General features: G+C 48.0%; 1 non-coding gene and 1 pseudogene across 1 annotated transcript; one reads left to right on the forward strand and one right to left on the reverse strand.

Annotated features, from left to right (window-relative positions):
• The first annotated feature begins 980 nt into the window (after window positions 1–980).
• Window positions 981–1,946, forward strand: LOC131503003 (aldo-keto reductase family 1 member B10-like; annotated as a pseudogene).
• An 8,573-nt stretch (window positions 1,947–10,519) lies between these two features.
• Window positions 10,520–10,626, reverse strand: LOC131503384 (U6 spliceosomal RNA). Its single transcript, XR_009257449.1, has one exon. It is a non-coding gene; the product is annotated as a U6 spliceosomal RNA (small nuclear RNA).
• Window positions 10,627–10,817: the final 191 nt, after the last annotated feature.

Below are 10,817 nucleotides of genomic sequence, written 5' to 3' on the forward strand. Positions count from 1 at the left end.
AGGGAGGGAGACACAGAATCTGAAGCAGGCTCCTGAGGCACGAACCCACAGACTCTGAGATCACGACCTGAGCCAATGTCTGACACTTAACCTACTGAGCCACCCAGGTGCATCTCAGAATGTATTTTCATTCTGATAAATCCCCACTCTGCCATTTCTCTTCACAGAGCTTTCCAGTCTTTCCCATAATTCCCCTTCTTCCCACTAGTCTTTGCTTCTCCCACAATATCCTTTCCTTTCGTAAGGATATTCCTTCCTTTGTTCTCCTACAAGTCCCTGTCCTTCCTACACTGAGACGCCTCTCTCCTATTTCTTCATTTTCTCCCACAGTTCTCTTTACAATTCCGAGTAGTCTAATTTCCATCCTTAACTTTGTCTTTTCTCTCACAGTTCCCTTTGCTCTGATAATTGTCCATTTTCTTTCACAGTTCTCCTCTACCCACAACTCTCCGTTTGTTCCCACAGTTCCCTGTCTCCCCACCCCCCAATTCTACATCCACCCCATAGTTGTGTGCAGCCCATAATTCTCCAGTCCCTCCCCCAATTCTGTCTTTACAATTCTCGGGATTGGAATTCCCTGGTTAACGATGCAACCTACCCACAGTTGCCACTTGACGCTGTTCTGTCTGTCAAGGAAAGGAGCTTGTGCCAGAAGGGAAGCCATTTACTTCATCAAGAAAGTTGCTGTGAAAAAGGAAGTCATGCCCCCTGAACACTGCTGAGAAACACGTCAGATTTGCTTTCTAGTCCAAGCTTCTTATCCTGGTTTGGGCTAGTAACTAACGGTTCCTGGCCCTTGAGTAACTCTGCCCTTGACTTAGAGTCTAGGTCCCGTTGTATACAGGAACAGTCGCTGAGTCCGTAAGGAGAGAAAGGAATTAATGAATTTTGAAAAAGACTCATTCGATAGTGCTTAGGGAACATTGGTAACATGCCGGGCCCTGTGTTAAGTGTTGGGAATACAAAAGGGAGCACCCCGGATGAAGTCCCTGCTTGAGGGCCAGGGCCCTCAATCATGGCACAGGACATCTACCTGCTTGCTCAGAAATGTCTCATCCCTGACCACGGCCACCTTCGTGGAGCTCAGTACCAAAGCTAAGGTGTCTGTTGTGGGTCTGCGCACCTGGAAGTCTCCCCTAGGCAAAGTCAAGGAGCCGGTGAAGGTGGCCGCTGATGTAGGCACAGTCTAGGTGAGGATAGCCTATCCGTGTCTATCAAGAGGAAGAATGAGGTGGGAGAAGCCATCCAAGAGAAGGTTGTCAAGCAAGAGGAACTCTTCATCCCTGGCAAGTGAGGACCCACCTTCTTTGAGAGAATCCTAGCAAAAGAGGCCCGTCAGAAGACTTCAAAGGATCTGACGCAGAACTGTTTGGACGTCTGTTTGATTCACTGGTCACCGGGATTGCAGCCTGGGAAGGACTTTTTCTCCAAAGACAGTAAGGCGGTGGCCTCACCAGTAAATTAACGTTCTTGGGAGCCTGGGGGGCCATGGAAGAGCTGGTAGATGAGGGGCTGGTGAGAGCCTTTGCAGTCTTCCACCACTTCCAGATCGAAAGGCTCTTGAACAAACCTGGACTGAAATAGAAGCAAATACCCCACACGAGAAAAAATGGATCTAATACTGCCATTCCAAGGGCATCCCCGTTACAACTGACAGCCTTCTGGGCTCTCCTGAAGGACTCTGGGCCAAGTCCGAGGACTGTTCGCTTCTGGAGGGTCCCAAGATTAAGGTGATTGATGCAGAGCCCAAAAAGCCCACAGCCCAGGGTCTGATTCAGTTCCCCATCCAGGGGAAGAGGGTTGGAATCCCCAAGTCTGCAACAGTGGCATGCATTGTTGAGGACATCAAGGCTTTTGACTTTAAACTGAGTAATGATGAGATGGTGACCATACCTAACTCAGTAGAACTGGAGGGCCGAGCCCTGTGGATTCTAGCTCTCACTTAGAGGATTTATCCCTTTAGTGCAGACTTATTGAAGCTGAATCTCTTGATAAGATTACCTGGCGGGTTCTCTCTCTTGACTGCAGTGTAACTCTCTCTACCCGAGTCCCCTTTTAGCCAAGCCGATCCGAAATCCCAGTGACCCTGGCCTTGCTGTAGGCCAGAAGCTAGGCAGGGTTGTGTCTAGGTCAGTACGGTTAGCTAGGAGCAGATTATCACAGGGAGATCGAACTGATAAACAAATTACCATCTTTTTTCTTTTTTTCAATTATTTGATCCGATCACTGGGGAACACTGTAAGGATTTGAGGATTAAAAAAAAACAAAAGACGAATAATGGCACAAAAAATAAGTCCCTCCTCTTGTGGCATTTATGTCTCAGTAAACAAATTGATCGACTTACGCACAATCCAACACAGAATTTCCAAGTGCGAGAAACGCCGTGAAGAAAATGAAGCAGGTGGTGTGGCAGAGATGGAGGGGTAGTGATGCTCCCCAAGGTGGGGTGTGGGGAAGCCAGGTTGGAGCTCCCGGGAGCTTGTCAGAAAGGCAGAATCGCAGCCTCGCACCCCCAGCCCCTTGAACCACGGAGTCGCAAGTCTGCATTGTAACAGATCGGCCTGCACAGTACAGATTGAGAGCTTTGGATACAGCCTCAGATGTGGTCATCCGGAAAGACTTCTCCAAGGAGGTGACATCTGAGCTGGAACCTGAATGGTGCGAAGGACCCAGCCAAGTAAAGATGAGGACAGAGCGTAGTCCCGACCACGGGATCGGCAAAGGAAAGCCTTCTGCGATGAGGGCGAACAGAGGAAGGTCCGTGGGGCCTGCAGAAAGGGTGGCCTGAATGAATGAAGCCAGCAACCCCCGCCCCTTACAGTTCAGGATTTCTTACTCACCAGGACCCGTCCTCTCTGTCACATCTGTATCAAGGGCCAGGTTATTCTGTTTAATATTTTCAACATTAGGGGCACCTGGGTGGCTCAGTCGGTCAAGCGTCCGACTTCAGCTTGGGTTACGATCCCACGGTTCATGATTTCGAGTCCCGCATCAGGCTCCAAGCTGACAGCGCGGAGCCTGCTTGGGATTCTCTCTCTGCCCCTCCCCCACTTGCATTCTGTGTCCCAAAATAAATAAACTTAAAAAAAAAATCAACATTATAAAAAATTCAGAGGATAGATCAATAAATGATCATTTGAGTCTTTCCTCGAACTCAAAAAAAAAAATTGACTCCCTTGACCATTCAAAGAATGCTCTAAAATGGTGGATGATGGTCTCTTCATTTGGATCAGTCCCCACATCTTATCTGAACCCCAGTTCCATGCTTCCACGTGTACCCAGGACGTCACTTGTTGAATGTTTCTCTTCCAGCTAAACCTGTTCGAGACTCGACTCTGCGTTTCTCCTACCAATGTGACCCTTTTTTAGCTGCTTGCTTTCTCCCCGTGGGAAGGTCATTGGCTCGTTTATATCTGATATCAAATCTTACTGGGTTGTTTTTTCTTGGCTCCTTCGACCTTTTGCCTTCAATCCCTACTGCCAGAATCCTAAAGCCATCATTTTTCCGACAAGGTCTAGGTTCTCCATCCCCATAGATTCCAGTCCCTGCTCTCCATTTCTAGGAATGAACAAGACACTTAAGGGTGAAAGGGTCTGTCCTTTACTCCGGAATTAAGATGCAGGAAGAATTAAAAAAAAAAAAAACAAACACCACAGGTCTAAACTCAGGGTAGCATCTTCATAACATAGAAAGTATGGGCTGCCGTCAAAACCCCTATTTTGGGGCGCCGGGGTGGCTCAGTCGGTGAAGCGTCCGAGTTCGGCTCAGGTCATGACCTCACCGTTCGTGGGTTCGAGCGCCGCATCGGGCTCTGTGCTGACAACTCGGAGCCTGGAACCTGCTTCAGATTCTGTGTCTCCCTCTCTCATTCTGCCCCTCCCCTGCTCACACTCTGTCTGTCTGTCTCTCTCTCTCTCTCTCAAAAATAAACATTAAAAACATAAAAACCCATATTTTATTTCAAACACCAGTCCAGTCTCCATCCGCTCCAAACTCCCAATAATAATAATAAAACATGTTTAAGCTCCCTAAAGTCTAGCACTGTAACCTTCGTGCCATCAGCTTTCTCTCCAAGTAGAGATTCTGGCGACTTAAATGCCAGAGGCTCCTGTTAGCTGCTTTAGGCAGCTCACGTGACTGATTTTGAATGTCAACATGTATAATGCTCAGAGGCTGACATTTGCAGAACCGCTAACTATCTTCTTGGTGTCCTATACCACTGACCACAACATGGGAGTCATTTTAATAGGACTTCCCTTTTTCTTCTACGAGAAGGGCAGAGTGGTTACTACAGTGACAGGCCTCTTGTGACTGAACGGTGGGAAAGGCATTTTGACAGGAAATAAAACACTCTGATCCCCGATGAGGCCCTCACGCTCAAAATGTTTATCACCCAGTTGAAGGTTGGGAGCTTGCACTTGGGATCGACCACGGTGTCCCGGGTTTCAGGACTTTCCACAGATAAATGTCAAATGGTTTGGTGTTTCTCCTGACTTCTTTCTCCAAAAACTCAGACCAAATGGCATGTTGATTCAGTTCAGCTTCGGCTCCCAGAATAGTCTTACGTTGTTTCAAGTTGAGAAAAATGTGCATGTGTGTGTAGAATGGCTTCCTTAAACCTTTGGAAAGCCCTTCTTTCAGTTTGCAATTTAATATTTAGTAAGTTAAAATTTCACCCACAAGTGACTAATGTGGCCCCATTTTTTTCTTTTTTCAGAATTCTTATTTTTTTTTAATTTACATCCAAATTAGCATGTAATGCAACAATGATTTCAGGAGTAGATTCCTTAATGCCCCTTATCCATTTACCTGTCTAGCCCATCCCCTGCTCCCACACCCCCTCTAGTAGCCCTCTGTTCTCCATACTTAAGAGTCTCTTATGTTTTGTTCCCCCTCCCTGTTTGTATGTTATTTTTGTTTCCCTTCCCTTATGTTCATCTGTTTTGTCTCTTAAAGTCCTCATATGAGTGAAGTCATATGAGTTTTGTCTTTCTCTAAATGACTAATTTCACTTAGTATAATACCCTCCAGTTCCATCCACGTAGTTGCAAATGGCAAGATTTCATTCTTTTTGATTGCTGAGTAATACTCCATTGTGTGTGTGTGTGTGTGTGTGTGTGTGTATACACACACACATATGTATGTGTATATATATATATATGTATATATATGTATATACACACATACCACATTTTCTTTATCCATTCATCCATCGATGGACATTTGGGCTCTTTCCATACTTTGGCTATGGTCAATAGGGCTGCTATAAACATGGGGGTGCATGCATCCCTTCAAAACAGCACACCTGTATCCCTTGGATAAATACCTAGTAGTGCCATTGCTGGGTCGTAGGGTCGTTCTACTTTTAATTTTTTGAGGAACCTCCCTACTGTTTTCCAGAGAGGCTGCACCAGCTTGCATTCCCACCAGCGGCGCAAGAAGGATCCTCTTTCTCCGCATCCTCGCCAACATCTGTTGCCGTGGCCCTGTGATTTAACTTCACAGGCGACTTAGGTCTCTCTCAACTCTCAATCCAAGAGTGAGAGACGCATCCTAGCCGTGGACAAAATAGTCTGGAGATCGCACATCAAGGTTGGTCTGCTAAGATGTGGAAATGAGCAATGACAGAAATGAAAGCGTGTGTGAGTGTAGCTGGCTGGGCTCGCCGGGGATCTTCCTTCTACAACAGGGATTGGCAAACTATGGTCTATGGGCCACATCCTCTCCACGGTCTGTTTTTGTCCATTCTGGGAGCTGAGAATGGCTTTTACATTTTTAAATGGTTGAAAAAACATCAAAAGAGTGTTTCTCAACACACAAAAATTACATGAAACTGAAATTTCAAGGTCCATAAATAAAGTTTTATTGGAACATGGCCACATTCGTGCATGTTTGTATCGACCATGACTGCTTTTGCTCTACCCCTGCAGGGTTGAGTAGTTAGGACAAAGACCACATGACCTGCAAACCCTAAATTATTCGTTCTTTGGCCCTTTGCGAACAAGTTTGCCAACCTCTACTCCATAGGACCATCTTTCCATTACTCTTGTCTCTCTCTGAACTCCTGTGGCCAGAGCCCTGGGCTGTCTGCTCCTCAGAAGGTCCAAAAAGCATGCGCCTCTTGGTTAAATTGTATAGATGTGCAGTAGCCTAGGTCTTAAGCAAAAGGAATTCTTTCTTTTTTTTTAATGTTTATTTTGAGAGAGAGCATGTGCACGCGAGTAGTAGAGGGGCAGAGAGGGAGAGAGGGGATCCCAAGGTCCGCCTGGTCAATGCAGAGCCTGATGTGGGGGGCTCCGCCTCACAAACCATGAGATCATGACCTGAGCTGAAATCAAGAATCAGAATCTTGCCCGACCGAGCCACCTGGGTGCCCCAAGAGTTGTTGAGGGTTCTACATATCCTAGACCAGAGTAAGAGCTAGCGCTAGCCAGTGGTGAAGAGACCAGGCGTGGATGTTTGCCGGAGATGCTTAGAGTACCCCACTTCTCCCAGGACACTTGGCAGGGTGAGTGACTGGGGTGGGGTTAGGGCAGTCATGGAAGATCCGGGTTTGGAGATTTCTGATGCTGTTCATCTTTAGGCACAGTCAGTAGCCTAGCTGAGCCCGTGGGTGGTCAACAGAACCTCTCTGGGATCATCTGTATAATTGGGGGGTGGGGTCGAGCCACTGCCCTGGAAAGACCCGTGGGCAGCAGCAGGCTGTGCAACTGTCCCCTTCCGCATTGTGGTGTTAGGCAATACTTGTTGCGGAGCGGGGCCTGTCGGAGGGTGTGTGTATCTGCTTCGCGAGCCCGGATGTGTCTAGATCGTCCAACTTTCAGAGAGAGCTTCGGTTTCCAAGTTACCAAAGCCCTCGGCCCCCTTGGATGGTCGAGTCCTGTCTGACCAGACCCCTTCCCGGTGCGTTGGAGTTGAGGAGGTGTGGAAGAGGTCCACGCACTCCCCCATTTGTCTGGGTTGCAGATGTCTCTCTGACTCATTTGAGCACAGCTTCGGGCTTCCCGCTTGCCTGCCACCTCTTGCCATGTGACTTTCAGATGGAACAGGAAGTTCCTTCCCTTCTCCCACATCTCTGACCCGTCCCGGACAACTCTGTCCCACCTGGGAGCAGACATCAACAGCACTCCACGCACCTGCCCTCGGCCCCCTCGGCACCCTTCACATTTGGGGGCACAGTGCCTCCAGTGTGCGTGCCCCTCTGAGAGCACCCGCGTTTCTTTGTAGGCAGAGCTGCAAAGGGTTCTACTTCTGCCAGCGAAATTTCCAGAACGGGGGTTTCCTCTCTGAAGACCATCATGCTTGTTCACAGGTACTATTTGTTCTTGGGGGTGGGGGGTGGCAGGAAGAAGGCGTGGGAGAAAATAAGGACATAAGACATGGAAGCATAATCCATTTGGATTAAAAAACAAAAGTTCATCTATCAAGAGGAAATGAACACAGGTTACCCTGGGAAGAAAACCGTTGGTGTAGAGAAGTCTCCCCTCCTGCCCATTAATATGCCCCTCTCTCTGATAACCTGAAAAATAACTTCATTTGTATTTACCAGGCTGCCAGGGTTTGATCCTGATTTCTTTGCTTTCCCGCGAGGTGACTTGGGGAAGGTTCTGGATCTCTTCAGACCTCCGTTTCCTAAGGGGGGAACATGGGGGATGCTAAGGGTTCTCCGGTGACAGGCTGGCCTGGTGATTAAACGCAAAGGTGTATGCCAAGTGTTTAGAGAGAGTTTGGCCCATAGTAGGAGCTCATATGGTGGTTCTTGTTCCCCTCCAGTTGTCTTTCTCCTTTCTTTTTTTAAAATAGGCTTCACACCCAGTGTGGGGCCTGACCTCAGGACCCTGAGATCAAAACCTGAGCTCAGATCAAGAGTCAGACACTTAACCGACTGAGCCACCCGGACGCCCCTCTTTCTCCTTTTTTAAACTTATTTACAGACTGACTTGCAACTTGACCGTCACTCTTTCGCAAACCGTAGCCCTTCTTGAACTCAGTGCTACGATAGTAAATGGAATCATCTCGGGGACTTTTAGAGAAACACTGAAAGCCGGAAGCCAGTGATCTACCTCCAGCCAATTGGATCAGAATCTCTAGAGATGAGTCCTAGGGTCTAACTCCTACTTTTGGGAGCGGTCGGCAGATGGTCCTAATGGACGGGCAGGATCCAGGACCTGCTGTAACCATAAGCTGGATTCCTCTCCCTGAGCCCCCCGGAGCTGCACTAGAGAAGCCTTCAGGGGGCCTACCTGCCCAGCCCAACGGCCTTTTTCTCATCATCCTTGATCTCCTTGAATTTGTCCACATACTGGAACACTCCCTCGAAAGTTTCCCTTTCATTTTTATGTTCTCTCCTTCCCCGGTCTTTCCTACTCTGTTTTCTTCAGTACCCTCTTCCTCTCCTGCCCTCCCAGATGGGGCCTTGTGAACACCACTCTGACCTCTGCTGCGAGCCCGTGACTTGTGTCTCTAGCTGCCTGTTAGACACCCTGGCGGGCCCTTCACTTTGGCCCATCTCGTGATCAGAACCTTGGCTTTGCCATTGATCAGCAGGGAGACTTTGGGCCAATCACTTAACCTCTCCATGCCTCAGATCCCTTCCCTGTACGATGGAGGTAACAACAGTGTGTACTTCTAGGGTTGCCAGGAGGAATGAGAATTAAGTTCGTTAATTCGGGTAAAGGGTTTAGACCAGTACCTGGCCCACGGTCGTCCCACAACTGGGATCTGCTGGTTGTATTATTTATGCTATGTTCATTGCTGTGCTTAACCACCTCCCAGCGCCCCGCACCTCCCACCTCAGCACCACCGTCATTATCTGTGAGCCTCACACACGGCAAACTTACTGTGGCGCAAACGTCCTTGAAGGCCGTGCGTTAATTCTCACCACCATCTTGGGAAGTCAGGTAGTGTTATCCTCACTGACCTGGGCACCGGAGAGGTTGAGTAATTTGCCCACGGCCACACAGCTGGTAAGATGCATGACCGAAATTTGAGCCCAAGTTAGATTCCAAAGCCCATACTTTCTCTACTATGATAGGAAGATGATTGAAAATGTCACGTGTTCATCTTCAATATGGCGAGCCTTTTTCGATAACTCAAACCTGGGGTGACCAACCATCCCAGTTTGCCCTGAACTGAGGGTTCTCCTAAGACGGGATTCTCAGCACTAAACCAAAAAGTCCCAGGCAAATGGAGACAAATTGGTCACCCTATATAATCCTACCCAAGCTCTCCCCACCCACCTCCAAAGAAAGTAACCTTGGTCTAAATTACCTACAAAATTGCCTTAACTTTGTCCACAGAGCTGAAACGGTAGTGTGATACTTGTGAGTCATAATAAGAAATATTTATATGGTCTTCCAATGCCGGTTCCTGGCGCGGAGATCCTAAGACCTTTGGAATTTCCTCGGCAATGAGAAGCGTTTTTTTGTTAAGTGAATGGCGTGACTTTGGGGAGGGGTTTAAGGATGGGGGCTAGTTGCCAGGGGAACTGAGCAAGTGCGCGAGGGTTGGAACTTTAACTCCCTTTGGGGGGGGGGGCGAGGGGGAAGGGGCCGGTGATGGAATTCAACCTCCAATAGTCAGTGATGTAATCGATCAAGCCTATGTCACAGAGCCTCCATAAAAACCCAAGAGGACAGGGTTTGGAGAGCTTCTGGGTTAGTGAACACATGTGGTTGCAAGAAGTGACATGCTCAGCATAGAAGCTCCGCGCCCTTTCCCCTCGCCTTGTCCGATGAACTCTTCCATCTGGCTGTGCCACGCTTCTATTCTTTCCTAATACACCGGGTGATCTAGTAAGTAAAATGGTTTTTTGGAGTTCTGGGAGCTGCTCTAGCAAGCGAAACCCAGGGAAGGGATCATTGAAACCTCCAGTCCTATGGCTTGCCGGTCAGAGGCACGGGTGACAACTGGTACTTGGGACTGGTGCCTGAAGTTGGTGGCGGCAGTCTTGGAGGACTGAGCCCTTAACCTGTGGCATCGGATGTTACCTCTGGGTAGACAGTGTCAGAGAATGGAATTGAATCTGTGGGGCACTTGGTCAGTGTCCTCGGAGAACTGAGTGAATCGTTTTGGTGGTATTAGAAAAATAAACACACGTGGGAGCTAGTAGTAAGACTATCAGCTGGGGGCGCCTAGGCGGCTCAGTCAGTTAAGCGTCCGACTCTTGATTTCAGCTCCGGTCGTGATCGCGCGGTTCGTGAGTTCGAGCCCCACATCGGGCTCCGTGCTGACAGTGTGGAGCTTGCTTGGGGTTCTTTCTCTCTCCTTCTCTCTCTGCCGCTCCTGTGCTCGCTTACTGTATCTCTCAGAATAAATAAAATAAACTTTACAAAATTATAAAAATAAAAAAAAATTACCAGCTAGCCATGTGATGTTAGTTGTTTTTAGCCTCTCTGATGAAAAATCAATCTTCTATCTTAACAGTTAATTTTTTAATAGCGCTCCCTAGTCAACATAGATGGTTCCAATATATTCATTTAAAAATTTTTTTAAAGTTTTTTTTTTTTTTTTTTTTTTTTAAATATGGAACGCTTCACGAATTTGCGTGTCATCCTTGCGCAGGGGCCATGCTAATCTTCTCTGTATCGTTCCAATTTTAGTATATGTGCTGCCGAAGCGAGCACTGTTATTTATTTTTGAGAGAAAGAGACAGAGTGTGGGCAGGGGAGGGGCAGAGAGAGAGGGAGACACAAAATCCAAAGCAGGCTCCGGGCTCTGAGCTGTCAGCACAGAGCCTGACGCAGGGCTTGAACTCACAAGCTCTGAGATCATGACCTGAGCCGAAGTCGGGTGCTTAACCGACTGAGCCACCCAG

This window comes from Neofelis nebulosa, chromosome X (assembly GCF_028018385.1).
Source record: "Neofelis nebulosa isolate mNeoNeb1 chromosome X, mNeoNeb1.pri, whole genome shotgun sequence".
NCBI classification, from domain to species: domain Eukaryota; kingdom Metazoa; phylum Chordata; class Mammalia; order Carnivora; family Felidae; genus Neofelis; species Neofelis nebulosa.